The sequence below is a fragment of the Typopeltis vanoorti genome, chromosome 2 (genome assembly GCF_054136105.1).
Source record: "Typopeltis vanoorti isolate ZY-2024b chromosome 2, IOZ_Tvanoo_1.0, whole genome shotgun sequence".
NCBI lineage: Eukaryota > Metazoa > Arthropoda > Arachnida > Uropygi > Thelyphonidae > Typopeltis > Typopeltis vanoorti.
Genome location: NC_143550.1, coordinates 46,343,291 through 46,358,365, shown reverse-complemented (window position 1 = coordinate 46,358,365; position 15,075 = coordinate 46,343,291). Strand labels below are relative to the sequence as shown.

The following is a 15,075-nucleotide window of genomic DNA, read 5'->3' as shown; positions in this document are numbered from 1 at the left end:
TTCCCCTGTAAGTAATAAAACATATTGAGATAACCACAGAAATTGTTACATATCATACCTTATTTTTTACCGTTTTTATAAAGTATGCAATGTAGACAAGTAGCTCATCGTTTTCATTATGATATATCCTCTTCCCTCCTTATTATTTTGTGTGATTTTTATGATGACTGGGTTTTCATCCTTCAACTCAGCTTTTTCATTACGTACAACAGACAAACTGACCATAGAATAAACACATCACGCATGCTGCAATGGTGGTTCACATTGACTTTGTAAAATACCTCACTGTCTTATTTTATAACAAATTGGAATATACAGTGAAGTATGACTGACGTCTACATATGTTGGTATCTGCAACTTTCTGGAGTTGTTTTAAACGTATTCTACCAGATGTGAAATTCTTAACAGATGATGTACAGTAGTTTAAAAGTGGCACGTGCAGCTACTTGTCTATCGATAAACGTCTAAGATTATAAACAAGTATGGAATCGATTCTTGAGAATCATAAAAAAATACGTCTCAATGTCTAACTCTAATCCTCCCCCCCCCCTAAGGTTATTTAAATGTAAGATAGAGACAACTAATTTCACCAGGTGAAAATTATAGCTGTTCAGCTGCATCTATTCAATCTATTCACCACTCTGTTTTTCTATTTCGTGATAGGGACATATTTCTGGTCTCTCTCTCTCTCTCTCTCTCTTTCTTTTGTTCTCTTTTTTTCCTCTACACAGTCTTATGGCCTTAATGAGCTAAACATAGCTTTGACAGATCTAATGAACGGAACACACACACACACACATGCACTTCAGTACTATTTCATTTACATTGTCGCATAAAAATAGTATACGTAATACAAGTGAACAAACAATTATTAATAAACATATTTCATGCAGTTGTCATATCAGGCCATGTGCATTTTGGACAAATATTGACTTTCGTACGCACACCCACATGTCTTCATCGTACCAGTCCGTTAGGTTGAAAAGAGAAAATTGTATTGATCTGGAGCTAATTATGAGTAATAGTAATACAATTCCCTAACATCGCCCACGTATTTCGTTAATGGCGACCAAAATCCATAAGCTACGATGAACAAAACATGAATAAGATTGCAATCGGAAGATATTTTCTGTTGCTTGTTTTCTCGAAGAAATCTAATTAAAAATATTCGTTTTAATTCTAGGAAAAATTAACTTTTTTCTCAATATTTGAACTCATTTATATCCGTAAATGTCATTAAAAGAAACCCAACACATACCTTTATATATTGTATAAACATTTAATTTAGTGACCACATTGATCCCATAAGCTGTTACTAATTTGTTAATACCATTATTTTCGTTGTTTGAATAATACATAAAAATTAATGATTCTTAGTATCTAGAGCATTGAATTAAATCATCATTGACTGAGTAACTATAAGATGCATGTCCAGACAACTACAAACTTTTCAGTTTAATTCTCTCGCTTATAGACTAATAGTTCTTAATATAATGAATAATTTAATATAATAGATAGCTTAAATAAAATATTTTTAAATTTAAATACTTTAACAATCTTATAGCAAAACACCTGCTTAACAAAATAGTTTTAAAGCGTTTTGCATAAGGGATATTTTTGATATCCAATTACTGATGTTTGTTCTTTACCTGCGCACTAACTCTTTCAGAAATGGATGGCTGTGTTTTACGATCTTGTGCAAGTTACGCGCCAGACATGTCTATCTCGTGTTGTTATTTGCCAGACGGTAGAACTATGGCTAGAACGAGACAACCCAAACAATAAAGAGAATAGAGGGATATTTCTTATACGAAAAGTTATTATTATTTTTTTTATTTTAACAGTTATTTGGATTATTTTGTCCGCTTATGATGTTTATGCTGTCTAAAGCGAATCACAATAGTTGAAATTTATCATTTTTAAACAAGTCCCATATTTAGTATGAATTAAAAATTCGACAATGTCATTTTCGAACATCAATTGATTTCCGTTTTACAAACTATTTCGTAGTGGGAAAAATAAATTCCTACTTTCATAGAAACTTCTGACTAACCTGATAATGATAGGCAAACTGACATGGTCGCTTCTATAAGTGTTGTGTTCCATTGATATATCCAGACAAACTACAATATGATAAAAACATTCGCTATTCTTTGCGCTGTTCTTCGTACCGACAAGAATGCGTCGCTTTGATCTCTTTCGAACTAAGGGCAAAAGATATAATTCAATTCCCAAAGGCTAAGATAACTATTCAGAAATATAATATGAGAAGTGGTTGGTGATCTATTATCAGTATTTGTTGCCAAAATACAAGCGTGTAGTGAATATTTCTCAATGCATGACTTTCTTCTCTCTGATAAGTGGGCTTCAAACTTCAATAAATCATATTTGTTAACAAGGAAAAGAACCACGTATATTTTTTCTGATAGTCTGCTCTATTTGTAAAAGGCTACGATATTCTTTCTTATCTCCTCTACATAAATAAACTAGTGCTTGATATTGCCACAATAGGAAACACGATTTCCCACTGTAAATAGCTTCTTCAAGTAATTTATTGTACATTTTAGAGTTTGTCTGTTTGATCAAAGCGGCTATTAAAGCAAGAACTACTATGAGCACCAAATTCTGTATAAATATTTCTCATACCATGTAATATCTTAGAATTATAAGGAATATTCGTTCAAAATAAACAATTAAGAATCCAAGACGACTTCTTAGCGAATCTAAGTTAGTTTAACTATATCAGGGGTCGCCAAACTTCTTTGACCGTACCCCTTCAAGAGTTTCTTGATGTTTCATCGACCCCCCCCTCTATTTTACTATTACGTAATTATAATAGGACAAGCGAAGGAGACGCTTAAGTGAGTTTTTAGATTATTTATTTTATAGTTATATACACATAGTGTTTATTGTATGTATAATATAGTATATATTATTATATTACTATTACTACTATTATTACTATCACTAGTAATATCACTGGTGTTACTAGTGGTATTAATAAACTACTGGTATTAATATCACTGGTATTACTACCAGCCCTTCTCGATTCTTCAACATAGAGAAGTTTAGTTCGTGAATGAATAACGATTGAATTATAATATGTATGTTGATGAATTTTAGAACATTAACTCTCACTTGTATGTCGATGGCAAAAATGAGACTGGACGTGTAAGTATAAGTAAATAAGCAACCACGCACGTGGTGCAATATCGCTCCCGCCGCTCCGGCCGGGCGGAAACCACTGACATCCGTTTATGGGTAAATACGTAATTTTGGCCTACTTGATTGGCCTCCGTAACTATTTTCATGACCTTGCTCCATCTTACAGGTCCTATTCATGGCGCTATTCCTATGATTCACTCTTAATTGCGTTGTCATTCAGGATGGAGGTAATCCAAGTTAAGCGAATTAAATATTACTCCTACAATGATGTCTTATATTTTTCTATCGACCTCTGAACCCGAATCGACCCCTAACAATGTTATATCGACCACTTTGGCGACCACTGAACTATATCCTATTTATAATTTCCCAACCAAACTAGAACAACGACAGAATGAAATAGAATTTATGCGACTAATCCCTAAACTAAAGATTTAATCAATAGGCTGATTTTGCACTTAATGTTGTTTATAGCTACGTCGGGACAACAAAGGACACAGGACTAGTCTAAGGCTAAGATAACTCTTCATATAGTTAGGCTTATCGATGGGTTTTCTGCTTAGAGGAAGATAAAAACGAAATTTTATGATGAAATACCATACTATCTCCGTATTAGACTTGTTAAGGCACATTCAGTTTACAAAACCCCTCCTAAAGGGATTTTTAAAATAAAGATAGATTGGTTTTAACCGAGAAAGCCATGTGAGTCTCACTTCCAAGCAATGGTCTGTGGGTTCAAATCCATCGTAGCATCGATAGCAATATTAAGATATTCGTGAAAGTCTTTATATGTCAGATGATTTTCTTCACGCCTTGTTTGTTTGAGGTTTGAAGAGTGACCCGAAAACAGTTCCGTGGTGTTGGTCTCAGCATGGTTTACAGATTATGTAATAAAAGTAGAAAAAAAAAGGAAATGAAAGAATAAAATTATAATAAAAAATATTATTAATCAGCCCATGATACTAATGCACTATAACATTTCGTGGATGAAGGGGTCACATACGAAAATACAATTTGTGTATAATGATTATCTAATTTAGCATTGAACATGTCACTGTAATTATTATATGTTTATTCACATGTGAAAATAAGATAAAACAAACGATCAAACAAAAACAAAACATAAAAAATATAATAGGATAAAAAAGAAGTTCTTCTCCTTCCTGTTATCTCTGGCTAACAAGTTCGTTGTTGTTGCTCCCTGGGAATTCATCTCATATTCTGAGAATCGATATAATCCAACTACATTTTGAACTGTTCTCCAAATATGAATATTTGTAAACTCCCTATAAATCTGCGGGATCAATTGTTATGTCATATAAAAGGTATATGAGGAAAATATTTCTGTATACGTGTTTTGTACGTGGTGTGTGTGTGTGTGTGTGTGTGTGTGTGTGTGTGTGTGTGTGTGTGTGTGTGTGTGTGTGTGTGTGTGTGTGTGTGTGTGTGTGTGTGTGTGTGTGTGTGTGTGTGTGTGTGTGTGTGTGTGTGTGTGTTGGTTTGCTATTGATTGCCAATCAGATAACAGATAACAGCAGAACAGAGCAAAATAGGGCGCATCCTTCCATGAAAAGATATCAGCAATACACGTAGAGATCATATAAACACTCGGGTTATTAATTTTCCTGTTTGTTTTGTTTATTGTACAGCGTTTCGATTCTGTTCATTTTATTTAACATCATGAAAGTGGAACTTTCAAAAAAAAAATTATCAATGAATGGATACAGTAAATGTATTATGAAATCATAATTAAAATGTACCCACATTTGTAGTTCACGACTTATGAGAAATTAACATAATATTTTTAATTATTAACAACGTAATTGTTACACTTTTCCTCCCAAATATATTGCAATTAATTCCTAGCTCCGTTAGAATAATTTTGCAATAGCAAATGATAAACAGGTCTTTGAAAGTGTAGCCTATCTTAATGTTTATTCTATTAACGGATAAATAATGGTAAGAATCCACATTACTGATGTGAAAATCGGCTATAGTTGAAATTAACTTTGCCGTACTATCATATTCTTACTGAAATTGTGATTACCCTTCTACAGGACAAGGAATAGGAAGAGCTCGAATGATAAAAATGTCCCAACTACGTGTCGTGTATTTTATTAATCTGTCATACTTCGTGATATGCATTTTAATAAATTCATTGCTTCAGAATTAAACATTTATCCAGGAAATATTACTAATATTTCAGGATCAGGAGAATATTTTAATAGGCACTGTATTTGTCTTTAAGAAATTAAATATTATGGATTTTAGCTGTAAAGGCAGTAATACATTGCTGCATACGCAGAATTATTAATTATAACCTAACTTTCGGGGAAAATGTCAAACTTGATTTTACAAAATTATTAAAAATGATTAATATTTGATTTTTTTATTCCGCTGATCTGAGCCAACTTTGGAAAAATCTTAGAACATTTTTCTTAAGTTTTGAAGTTCTCGAATTAATTTTACAGAGTTAGTAGATACGTGAAGCAAATCTTTGACACTTGAGGAAGATTCTATCATTGTGGGAATGATACTGACTTAGTTGACATAAATGTTGACATTTCTACAGAAATACTCAATAGATCAAAAACAACTGCATTAAGATGTTTGGATTGTTGATTGTTTATAAAAAAAATAAATTCAGGATAGAAGTATATCGAGAGACAGAAAGACACCGAGTATGCTTATTTTGGATGTCGTTCTGTCTTTCATCTGAAACTGACTAAATTAGACTCAGTCTAAAACACGCTGTTATTATAGGTACACCCCAAAATTAAACAAATTAATAAAAATAAGAGTTTCATACAGCAGCCAGTATCCAGGTCCTCATTGGAAATGGTTGAATATTTAATATCAGAAATTCCCGATTTTGTCCAACACACACACACACACACACACACACACACACACACACACACACACACACACACACGTGCGACTATGTTGATGGGGTTAACCACTTGATCGTCGCGAAGCCGAGGTTACTTACCCGTAACAGACCATTGCTCTTAATATGTAAAAGAACGATGGATGAAAAAATAAACAGAAATTGCTAATATCGGCGATTGGGCAATCCCTCTTATATGGTGACAGTTTCCAAACTTCAAGGTGACGTATATTCCCACGTCATATATTGACAACACGAAGAGAAAAAAATCACAGTGATTTACGACCAGGCGCCCACTTAAAAATAAATAAATAAATAAATAAAAATAATAATAATTCCAGATTGAACCCCCCCCCCCCTCCCCAGGATGATTCCTAGAGTGCTTTTGAAATAAAGAGAATAAACTTGAGAAAGTACGGTAGCTATTCCACATAATCAATTATTTAATGTTTTTAAGAAGCAAGCACCCATTTAAACATAACCATTTAAACATAAACATAATTTCTGGTCTTTCATTTGTGATTCTGTAGTGCCTATCAGTTTAATAATTATGTGAAATTGCTTTCACGACATCATTACTGCTGCCATGATCAGTGTTTCTTCGTAAATCTACTTGGCCAAAAAATTATTTTTTATCTATTAGAAAACAATGGAATCCCGTTACTTAACGGGATTCCAATTGTTTTCTTATTCTTATTTATTTATTTATTCTTAGATGTTTCTTTCTTTCTTTTTTTTTCCCCCAAAGAAGTTTATCTTGTTGCTTTATTTATTTTTAAAGGGCAATCATGTCATACCACATACATCATCTTAATTTTCATTGCAAGTTTATGCCAATGTTGCGTTCTTTCACGTTCAATCAGTTATTTTTTGTTATCCACTCTTTCATTCCGTCACATTCTTTTCGGTCATTTGCTTCTTGATTGAATTTATGAAAAAAAAAAAAAAATCGAGCTAAGAGAGCAATGAATTCTCCTGCTTGACATGTAAATACAGTAATTTGGAATTAGTTTCTGAATCTTATTTCTGTGTCTTAAAAATCATTTGTAAGTCTAATATATAATTTAATTACACAAGAAAAAAGCAATTCATAGCTCATATCAATCTAGATAACGAATAAATAAACTTTCTATCTCGTACATTAAATTCATCATTATTTTCATTGTTGTGGCGCATGTATGTGTGAGTGCGCGCATGCAGCATGCAAGAAAGATATTTCTCTCTCAGCTTTGCTCACAAAGAGTTAATGAAAGACTAAAGTGGACTCAATAGCTTAACTTTGCATTGTACATCTCCCAGATTAAATTTTACTTGATCCTTTAAGCCTCTTTTAGAACCTTAAAGTTCAACCTTAACCAGTTCTAATTAAAGCCGTTTAATTAGGACCGTTAATCATGTTTTTTTTCTTCTCTTTTCTTCTTGTTTTCTGCATATGTTTAACTTTACAACGTTCACAATAAATCTTAGAACAAAGAAAGATCGGTAAACAGTTTGGTGTTCGGTGAAAAAGAAAAGATTGATTTAAATACGGGTAATTTGGGATATCACCAATATATTGATACTAAAGAAATATTTCTAGAAGGATGGAATTCAAAGTAGAATATGGTTTTGATGTAATGCGATTCTTAAATTAAATAACGAAATCACTTATAAGAGGATATTGAGCCTTTATATGGGCTTTCCAAGAAAGGTGAGTTATCCACCTCATACAGTAAGGTTTATGGGAGGAGTTTTCTTCTGGAAACTATTTCGTCCACAAAATAAGAAAATCACAAACAATAATAAATCTTAGTTCTTTCAACTGTAATTCAAAACACTCCAACCAGAAGTCTCAATGGCGTAGTTGTTACGAACGTGCAAAATGCATTTTAGACATGCATAACTAATATGTCTTGTCAAAGAGATGATGCCACAGTAGCAACAAGTATTTAATTTTTTTTAAATACTGAATGATTCCCTCTCTCCTCTCCTCGGCATAAATACGAACATAACGTTTTTTTAACAGTTCTATAAAATTCTTGATTCTGTACAGATGTTAGCAGAATACAATAATTTTAGCAAAACCGATCGTGCACTGTGGTAGTTGGGAAATAAAATCAAAGCTACATCCGTTATTTTACCATCAAGTGTGTCATAAGCATTACAGAGGTCAGAGACCAAATCCCTAAAGTATTACCAAGACTTCAACATTACTTAATTAATATAAGTGCTACATTTCGCTAGTCTATCAACTACAGATCTCATTCATTAAATTGCGCAAATGAATGTGTTACATCATTCCTAACATAAAAGAGATTCCTCCCCCCCACCAACAAGTCGACTTTAACGTGATTATTACATCACAAAATTTATTATGCCTACAGCAATATAATTTAGTCTTTTAAATAATATTTCTTACTAAAATATTTTAGTCTTCTTTCCGAGATTGTAATTAATTACTAATAAAAGGTGGTTACTGAATAAAAACTTTCCCCAGTGATAATTAACTATGTAAGCTTGTAAAAGTTCATAAAGTATTTACAGCCAAGCATTTGTCTAGAATTACACATTTTAGAAGATTATTTACATGTTAACTAAATATTCTGAGTTACTTTGAGAATAATATGATAAAGGCACACTGTTTTTACATGATTACGTATGTTATTTTATTTTTCTAAGAAATAATAATCTAACTTATATCTTACTTTATTATGAAAGTAAAAATTTTAATATTTTAAAATAGTTTTCGAAATTTCTAAAAATAAGTAGTACACTTTATATTTAAATATATATTTTGTCATATATATATAATTTTTCCTTAGTAGTAGCTTTTATGGTTGGGGAAAACGGAGGAGAATCGACCGTGAGATGCGGTGATTAATACCCTTGGAGGGTAATGGATGGCAATGCTGTAGTCAATGAAGTTCCAACTGAGGCTCGGCTATTGTTGTTGTTGTTACCCTCTTGCCATGATCAGAGCTTTAATAGCTCAATTACACCTTATCCCTACACTGTCCTCTACAGATAACGGGGAAGATGAAAAGCATTCTTGCTTCGCCCCTTTAAGCCAGTCTTTATAAGGATTCCCTTTTGTACAACAAAAATATAATAAAAGGGAGTTTTACTCTTGATCCAGATTAAAAAGTAAAATTCCCTTTTATTATATTTTTGTTATATGTATATTACTTTTTTCCCATATAACTATTTTTACTTTTCTGTTTGTTCAAAATTAAGGTTAGGTAATCGAAGGTCAAAAAGTGGTCTTTTTTTTTTTTTTTTTTACCAAGTTACTTCAAACCGTCTATAAAGCAATGATGTAGTGGTCGTATAATGAGCCAACAATTATCTTACTACGTTTGGATTCTGGGATTGAAACCTACAGTCTGTTGGTGGATAATAGGAGAGGCTATCCACTCCGCTAACAAGATGGCGGTGTTATTCGCTTCGTATGATTATATATATATATATAATGGATTTTTTCCCTTTCACATGACATAATAATATATTTATTTGAAGTATTTTTAAGTAATAGTATTAAATATTCGCAAGCATTTAACTGCAATTATGATTATAGTTAATAGTTAAATTAAATATAATAGGTCTGTAATGTATTGCGTGTGTGTGTGTGTGTGTGTGTGTGTGTGTGTGTGTGTGTGTGTGTGTGTGTGTGTGTGTGTGTGTGTGTGTGTGTGTGTGTGTACTTTGGTGGGGCAACTTCCTGTAATGCAATATTATGCTGCTTATTCTTCGGTTAACTAATAAATAGTCTATTATTTCGAAGTCCTGTTTTCCTAACACATGAATGGGGTCTCTGCGTGAGTGCATACTCGAACCTACATCGTACATACAACTCAAAGGCGTATTCTGTTCGTTTTGATCGCTATGATGTATTGCCTTGTTACATATCTCGGTGTCTTCTGTTAATCTGACCAACAAAAAGTAAGTCGTACAATTTTTATTTCCTTTTTTTTTTTTACTTTATCGGTGGGATAGAATATCGTTTCACTACTGTACCAATATGCTTTACCATCAGAAGATCTTTCTGCACTATTCCCTCCCACTTTTTATCCCACTTGAATCTTTCTCTGAATTTGATGGGTTTCTTTGAGTGAATAGAAATATTAATAACGCCATTCTTTTTTTTCCCTCTCATTCTTTTTAATCATGGAAGAACCTTTCGATTGAAGCAAGTAGGGCTTCATGTCATCAACAATTTCTTCTTGGTTCTGGGAAAGTGAAAGAAGAAATAATTCCTCTTCGTAGCCTCGCTACGTATCTAATTAATCTACTACAGACATCGAAAGCTATTCATTTTGTGTGAGATAGAGAAACTTCTCTGCGTCTTCAACTTCTCTATCTACAGTCAATAGGTTTCAATGAACGGTACTAGACTTTAAAACTTTCTCCACAAAAACCAGAATTTGCATATTTTATAATATGAACAATAGGAGTTTTCCTTTTTAATATTTTTATTCATTCTCTCTCTCTCTCTCTCTCTCTCTCTCTCTCTCCCCTGGCAGTGTTTTATGGGAGTGCTCGAGAATTCGTACAGATTCGCATACCTTACGTAGTAAGTGATCTCTATGGAATTTATCAGCATGCTGATGGAATGTTTTTTCTACATTTATTTTAACATCAAGAGAAGGAACCAAGCAATACGCAGTGTATCTAATAAATAAAACATTGGCAAAATAATTAATTAATAAAAAATTGGCAGTAATCTATTTTTTTTTCGCTAAAGTAAAATGTATCTCAAATAATATAACATTTTATTCTAATCCCAAATTTTACGGTATGTAAAAAATAAAACAAAATAAAAAATCTAATTAAAATATTAGATTATAGCATCATAGCACGTTCCAACAATAAGCATTATACATTATGTATTTTCTGAAAGTTTATATCAAGCAGCTAAGGAAACACATGCATTTCCACCATTTTAGGTTTTTACATAATAATCATTGATTATCTAGTTTCTATTTATATTAGCCTTAAGTTGAATTTACAAAAGATAGAACTGTAGTTTTAAGAGAATTATGATCTATGCTTGGACTGTCCAAAGCTATTTTAATAATTTGGCACGTCTAAAAAGATGAAATTATTGGTTCAGAAAGGACGTTGATGAATCATGAATAAATTTAGTTCTACCATGATGCAGATATACATCATGATATTTCATCGGTAATGTCTAATAATGATTTAGATATGAAAAAGAGATCGTTAGCAAATTTTAAGGATCTTTCAAAAAAGTAAAATGTGTTGGTTATCGATAGTTCTAGATTTTATTTAAAATCGAACACCTGTAACGAATATTAATTCACAGCGATAGAATTCTGAAAACGATACGGATGACATCGTTATCATTCACCATACGGTTATTGCGAAATTTTTAGGCTAAAGATTAACTGTTATCCTTGATGTGGTTTATTGTTCCTGCTGCTCAACTAAATATTATTTATGCTGAAGGAATAATTATTTAATATAAACATTTTTATTAACGAATAAAAATATCCGTTAATAAAAATTATATCTGTTTTGAAAATCAAATTCCCGGTAATATTTCCACAATCGCATAACATATTTAGCTGAAAAGACATTACCTATCTGAAATCTCTCCAGTCAAAGGCGCTCGTTCAATCTTTACAGTCTTTCAATTTCTTTTAATCACTCTTTTAAGTTTTTTTTTCTTCTTTAAATTCAGATCAAACTGTGGTGATATTATCTTTTTCTTCTTATTACTTTAGTTTTTATTTTTGGTATGATTTCGGATGTTTTTGTTGCCTTTGTCCTTTAGCTGTAAAATTGGTCACTAATACCGAAATCTGCCATTTTATTTGATTATTTAAACTCACCATCCTTTCGATATTGAACCAACAACAACAACAACTGGAACGTTGAGTTCTAGCAGGGTCCAGTGTCTGTTAGGTCTAAGTATCCTTAACTCTGTAAGAACACCTCAGAGTGTTGTTGTTGTTGTTGTTGTTGTTGTGATCGTCGTAAACTGTACAGATTGCAAAAAAGTGAATAAAAATAAGCAGGTAGTTCCAGATCAAAACGATTGGAATAAAAACTCGTTTTATTCAGTCTTAGCATAAAGATCTCATTGGATTTCTTAGCACAGTAATTGAATTCCAATATATATATATATATATATATATATGGGTGGGGGGTAGATGGATGGGTGGGTGGGTGCGAGTGCGTGCCTCTATTCATAAAAATAAGGATGAAAACAAAATAGCAGCAGAAATAACAGAATAGCAAAAAATAAAAATAATTGCAATTTTCCAAAGAGAGAATGTTACAACTCCAATATTTCTATAATGCATTAAAGGAGTTGTAGATTTTTTTTTTTTGTTATAAAAAAAAATCGTCAGATCGGAATTGCTCCAGTGCTTCTCCTTTGTGAATGCAATGCCACACTTTCTACATTTATGAACTTTTTATATTTGAGCTCCAGCAAATTTGTAAACAAGTGCCTATGATGTCCTAGGACTAAAAAAATCCTTTACGACAAGCTAAATAATTCACCAGTACACGAGTTTCATCTCAAAAGCGAAAGACAGAAGCAAGATTGGATACTAAAACACAAGCACCAGAAATCATACAATCCCAAATCCCAACAAGATTCAATACTCAAATAGAGAATTTTCAGGAAGTGTCGAGGACTCTCCCTTCCATTTTAATTCGATTAAGAAGGTTGGTCTTTGTTATTTTTATTTTTGGATTTTGTTCCTTTAAGGTGTAAGAAATATAATTTGATTCTGTCCAGTTTAGAACTGACAAGAGCTTCGCGCTAGGGATATTACATGACACACATAATGCAGTGTAAAAAGTTTTTTAAATAAATTAAGTAAATTTTTATTTGTTCATAGAATAACAAAAGATGCTGTTTCTCAATACATAGAGACCTTTTCGTGCCTAACTGAGTTAAAATGGCTTTTATCCAGAAAATAATTAATGATATATGACTGTGCACATGAATATATTACAAACAGAGCCGAGCCCAATGATTATGACGATAATGTCCACAAAGAGCGATTTAAATGTGCAAACAAAACAATTTTTTTTAATTTGTTTACCAAAGCTGGTTTACTTGCCTGACAAAAACCCCTAAGTTTTCAAAATCATTAGAAAAGGATAATATGCGAGTTGCTTCTGTTTTGCAATATTCTATTAGTTAATTTTCATACAAAATCATTATGATACGACTTAAAATTGTTCATTACAGAATAACAATTTGATCGCTTTAAAAACGTTGTCCTGTTCGCAGTACAGGCATTATCGATAGTAATAATTGTTATTATTTTATTGGAAATGTATAATAGTTTACAAAGTTGAAATGTTAATTTTGAAAAAGAATTAAAAAGGTATAATTTTTATTTAATTTGTTAAAGACCAATAATTAAATCAATTTATTGATTAAATTGATTAAATCAACAATTAAATCAAAAATCAAAAAACCTTATCGAGTTGGAAAAAGATACGCTGCAGACATGCTGAAATAATAATATTATTATACAGGCAATATATTCATTGATAAAAGTGAAAAATGTAATACGTATCATACAAATGACGTCACAAAGAATACGTGTATCGCATCATAATTTATTCTCTTCGAATCATCTATTGGACACAGCCAAGCAATTCAGATAAATAACCAGCAGCTGTAAAACAGCATAAACAGAGAAAATACAGGATTTATTGCTTCCTATTTTCAAAAACACATTGTTTTTCCCCCCAGAGAATATACTCAAACTAAAACAGTGAACATTTTTATATCAGTATTACTTCAGTAATAAGCAACATTACGATAAAATAGCATTGAAAACTAGGGGTAGTTTATAATCAGCTGCAATTTAGAATTTTCAATTATTAAATGGGTCGCTTGCATACACACACACACACACACACACACACACAATATATATATATATATATATATATATATATATATTCCTAATTTTTTTAAAAGTTTTTAATGTGTAATGCAGTGGAAGCATAAGCATTGCAAACAAAAATTAAGGAAATGCACTGCATTTTTCGAACTTAAAACACACACACACACACACACACACACACACACACACACACACACACACACACACACACACACACACACACACACACACACACACACACACACACACACACACACACAAACAAACAATTGAATTAAATAAGCAGAAAGATAAAGAAGAGAACTGCAGATTGAAGTGAAACACAAGAACACTACAAGAGGCGGAGAGAGCATTTTTTTTTTGTTTGAAATTTAAATAAAGAGAACGACTGAACTCGATTACTTTTATCTTTCTTTCTTTCTTCCTTAGTTTTTCTAGTACACGTGATAGAAATGAAGAACAAGAAGAAAATTCAACTGGAACAGACAAAGAAAAACATATTCTGGAAAGAAGAAACTCATGCAGACCTATGATATTCTTTATTTAAAGTAATTACTGACGAAGTTGGAAGTAGATGTCTTAAGAAACTATGGAAATGATTAAAGGAAGATCGCGAGCCTGATGTGAAAGGGGAAAACGTAAGACTAAAAATATGATGAAAAGAATAACTTCCAACGAATGATACAAACAAAAAAATGAAAACCGCATTAAAGGTTATAAGAAACCGTACTTTTTAGGCAGGATTAATTTCTCAGAAATCTTAATGCAGCTACTCTAATCCGCCTGGTTTGTGATGAAGTAGAAATGGGATTCGTTCGATCTAATCAGGAAAAGGAAAATATATCATCTTAGAGGTTTGTTGTTCTTATAGTTATTGTTATGAGTGGGCACGGTTTACGATATTTCAATATTTTTTTTCATATAATTTAACGCATAACATAAATAATAAATTTTATTTTCAGTAAAAAATATTTATTGAAAAAAGAAATATAAATTTTCGCCGAAATCTATTTATAATTATGTTTAAACAACTTTTTATTATATTATGAGTATTTTTTAAACACCATTTATTTTTAATAATACAAAGACTCCTTTAAGGGGACCATGAAATACTTCATTTACTGTAGCCCATGCATGTCGTAC

The 15,075-nt window shown here is 31.8% G+C and overlaps 1 protein-coding gene across 1 annotated transcript in view; it reads right to left on the bottom strand.

Moving 5' to 3' along the window:
• The window catches only part of LOC150108980 (uncharacterized), a 180,162-nt gene that overhangs the window by 151,433 nt on the left and 13,654 nt on the right, over positions 1-15,075 (bottom strand). The window lies entirely within an intron of this gene.